A 4,573-nucleotide genomic window follows, 5' to 3' on the forward strand; every position below is an offset into this window, starting at 1 on the left:
TTATGTATATTAACAAGTATGTTTGTTCATTGTTTTCCTTTTATTTTTATGTTTCTCCGAGTTATAGTTGTTATCTTTTTTTTTTAGTCCCGGTGGAGGCCTGAAACTCAGGTTGAAACGTTGGCACTAATAAATATGTTTGTGTTTTTTTAAACCAATAAATTTATTAAGATTAATTAATGTAATATTATCAAATTTTTAAAGAGTACCAGGGTGGCCAGTGATCATGTGAAAACAGTAACTGGTAGAGAATTTTTTAAAAACCTGAAATTATTTTAGGATTAATTTATTATTTTGAAATTTTAGGGTGTCTATTGATCATGTGAAACCTGTAATGGCTATAGAATTTTTTTAAACTAATAAATTTATTATTTTGATTTTGTTTAAGTGTACCAGGGTGTGTATTGATCATGTGAAACCTGTAATTGTAGGACAATTTTTTTAAACCTATAAATCTAAGAGTATTAGGGTGTCTATTGATCATGTGAAATGAGTAATTGCTAGAGAATTTCTTTAAACCAATAAATTTATTATTTTATAATTTTTTGAATGTATCAGGGTGTCAAATGTTCATGTGAAACTTGTTATTGCAGGAGAATTTTTTTAAACCTATAAATTTAAGAGTATCAGGGTGTCTGGTAATTGTGTATATTGATAATGTGAAACCTGTAATTATAAGAGAATTTTTTTAAAACAATAAATTTATTATTTTGAAAATTTTTAGGTGTATGCTAGGGTGTCTATAGATCGTGTAAAACCTGTAATGGCTAGAAAAAGTTTTTTAACCTGAAATTTATTAGGATTAATCAATTTATTATCTTTGAAATCTTTTAAGTGTATCAGGGTGTCTATTGATCATGTAAAACCTGTAATTGTGAGAGAATTTTTGTAACCGATAAATTTGTTATTTTGAATTTTTTTAAGTGTACCAGGGTGTATATTGATAATGTGAAACCTGTAATTGTAAGAGTATTTTTTTAAACTTGAAATTTAATTATGATCAATTAATTTATTTTTAAGAGTATCAGGGTGTCTAATGATCATGCGAAACCTGTAATAGCTGGATAATTTTTTTAAACCACTAAATTTATTATTTTGAGATTTCTTGAGTGTGTTAGGGTGTATATTTATCATGTGAATTCTGTAATTGTAAGAGAATTTTTTTAAAACAATAAATTTGTTATTTTGAAATTATTTAAGTGTACCAAGGTGTATATTGATCATGTGAAAACTTTAATTGTAAGATAATTTTTTTAAACCAATAAATTTATTATTTGGAAATTTCTTAATTGTACCAGGGTGTGTATTGATCCCGCAAAACCTGTAATGGCTAGAGAACTTTTTTAAACCAATACATTTATTACGATTAATTAATGTAATATTATAAAATTTTTAAAGAGTATCAGGGGGGGCTATTGATCTTGTTTAATCAGATATTGCTAGAGAATTTTTTAAACCTGAAATTTTTTTAGGATTAACTAATTTCTTATTTTAAAATCTTTTAAGTGTATCTGATTGTCTATTGAACATGTGAAACCTGCAATGGCTAGAGAATTTTTTTAAACCTAAAATTTATAAATCTAAGAATATCAGGGTGCCCATTGATCATGTAAAACCTGTAATTGTAAGAGAATATTTTCAACCAATAAATTTTTTAAGGATTAATTAATTTATTATTTTGAAATCTTTTAAGTGTATCAGGGTGTCTATTGATCATGTGAAACCTGTAATGGCTAGAGAATTTTTTTAAATCAATAATTTTATTATTTTGAATTTTTTTGAGTGTATCAGGGTGTCTATTGATCCTATGAAACCTATAATTATAAGAGAATTTTTTTAAAACACTAAATTTATTTATTTTTAAATCTTTTAAGTGTCTATTGTTCATGTGAAACCTGTAATGGCTTGGCTAGAGAACTTTTTTAAACTTGAAATTTTGTTAAGGTTTATTAATTAATTTTTAATTTTTTTAAGAGTATCAGGGTGTCTATTCATCATATGAAAATGGCAATTACTGATTGCTAGAGAAATATTTTAAACCTGAAATTTTGTTAGGATTAATTTATTTATTTATTTTTAAAAGATTTCATTTAAGTGTATCAGGGCGTCTATTGATTATGTGAAAACTCTAATGGCTAGAGAATTTGAACCAATTAATTTACTGTTTTGAAATTTTTTAAGTGTACCAGGTTGTCTATTCATCATGTGAAACTTGATCAAGTATTTCACTGTATACCTTCAATTACCAATCGTAGGAAAAGGTAATATCCAATCTGAATTTATTGTTTTTTTTCTGTTTTAGAGGGGTCGGATAAAAAAGAAGGTGTTATGTTATATAGTTTCTTATCTTTATGAATAACAAATTTTTATTGAACAAATAACTGTCTTAAATTTTTCTTGTATCTATTCAATGTCTTGGATTTCATTAAATTTTGAATAAACTTAGCTATATATATTACTTAGATAAACACCAGCCCTTTAGTTAATCACCTTAATAATAAATAAAAATCTTCATACACTCTCATTAATTAACAAATAAAATAACATTGGAATAGAAATTGAATAGAAGTGTGATTGTTTATATTAAATGTGTTAGCTGCTTAAAGTTAGTTCTAAATCTAAAATATAACTTACAGTATCATTTAAATTAAATACTTTGTATAAATATTGAATGTAATAATAAGCTAGTACTTTAGATAGTTTAAAAAGTGATTTATTTAGTCTGCCATTGAGTAGAGCAAATGGGCATGGTTGGACACTAGCGCTACCTGGTAGCCCAGCACGGAGACCTCGAAAGGGTTCCAGGAATGGATTAAAGTTTATTTCTGAGCTGCATTGCACATTGCGAGGAGTATTGTCATCGTACTAATTTTGTTTTGTTTTTATTTTTAGTCGTTTGGTTTTTGTTGTTTTGTAATCATCAGTTGTTTATGGTAGCTTCTAATTTGGATTAACAACTTCATTGATGTTCTCTGAACTGTTTTTAATCCTCACTGAACAATTACCCGGTACCCGCTAACAATAAGCATACTTACCTGGCGTGGGGGTTACCGTGATCATAAAGGCGGTTCCCCCAGGGCGAGGCTCTTCCATTGCACTTCGGTCGGGCTGACCCCTGCGAATACCCCAAATGTGGGTATCTCGGGCGCGTAATTTTTGTTAGTAGGGACTGCGTTCGCGCTGTCCCGGAATAAACATCAATCATTAAAAACATCGATTACGAGAGTACAGGATGAATTCGAACTCATGTGATCAATCAACTCAGTTGAATTTCAAATACTGATCTTTTTTTTTTTTTTACAAACCCCTACTTTGAATATTATTAATAAAAAATATTTTTATATATTATGTACAATTACCTGTACATAGTCCTTTTACTGGAGCAGTGCTCCATTCTAAGGAATGGCTGAGTACAAAAAACATTGTGGAAATTTAACTGAAGTTGGCATACTGGGGCATACTTTATTTCTTGTCTTTCTTCACTAATAATTAAAATATAAACTTAAAACTCAGTAGTCTTCTAGACTTCATCGAAGCAAGACCGTGCGGTGCCGATGGTTTGATGTTTTAAACAATAGTGCCTCGTGTAACTCTAATATCCATCACTTAACCTCATTACAGCTCACAGGATTATCAGGCCAGTCCTTTCCAATATATTTTATTATTTATCAACTTTTGTTAATTGATAAATACTTTTCGTATTTATACAGCACTAAAGATGGGGCCGGAAGACCCTGCAGATAAAAAACCTCCCGACCCCACTTCAATTTTAAGTAATCATGAATTCCATTTAGACAACAAATTCACAGAACAAACATATAGCCCAAAACATTTTGAAAACTCTCCAAAATTTCTTAAGCATTTTCGAGCCCCTTATGTAGTAATAGTTGAAAAAGATGACGAAAATAAATCAGAATCTTTTCATGATATGAAAATAGCTAAGCTACTAGGTCTAAGCAATTTAGAGGTAATCTCTGTTAGGAGGAAAAATAAAAACCAAATCGAAATAAATTTTAGAACGTATGAGTATGCCAATCGATTTATGACTAATAGCCTTCTTAAAACAAATAACCTCAAAGCCTTCATTCCAAAACAGTACACAGTAAAGTATGGAGTTATCAAAGGTATTCCTACCAATATCGATGAAAAAGAAATATTTGAAAATTTAGTTTGTACAGAAAAAATAATTAGTGTACGTCGATTGTTTCGTCGAGAAACTAAAGGTGAGGAGGTTATAAAAATGCCTACACCTTCTGTACAAATAACATTCCACTCACAGCGCGTACCAGAAAGTGTAACCCTTTACTTAGCGCCACGTAAAGTTCAACCGTATGTCTTTAGGCCCTTATTTTGTGGAAAATGCTTAAATTACGGACATTTAAAGGAAAAATGCCGGGGGAAAAATAAATGTAACAAATGTGGGGAAAATACTCACGAAACAAATGAGTGTGCTAACACAATTAAATGTTTTCATTGTAAACTACAGCATTTAACTACAGATAAGACCTGTCCAGAAAGAAAGCGACAAGAAAAAATAAAAGAAATAATGGCAACACAACCCGTAAATTATAAT

At 29.4% G+C, this 4,573-nt stretch overlaps 1 non-coding gene across 1 annotated transcript; it reads left to right on the forward strand.

Moving 5' to 3' along the window:
- The first annotated feature begins 3,027 nt into the window (after positions 1–3,027).
- LOC112210108 (U1 spliceosomal RNA) lies at positions 3,028–3,189 on the forward strand. The gene has a single exon (XR_002944996.1). It is a non-coding gene; the product is annotated as a U1 spliceosomal RNA (small nuclear RNA).
- The last annotated feature ends 1,384 nt before the right edge of the window (positions 3,190–4,573 follow it).

This window comes from Halyomorpha halys, unplaced genomic scaffold (genome assembly GCF_000696795.3).
Source record: "Halyomorpha halys isolate HHAL.00 unplaced genomic scaffold, Hhal_1.1 Scaffold1803.1, whole genome shotgun sequence".
NCBI classification, from domain to species: Eukaryota; Metazoa; Arthropoda; class Insecta; order Hemiptera; family Pentatomidae; genus Halyomorpha; species Halyomorpha halys.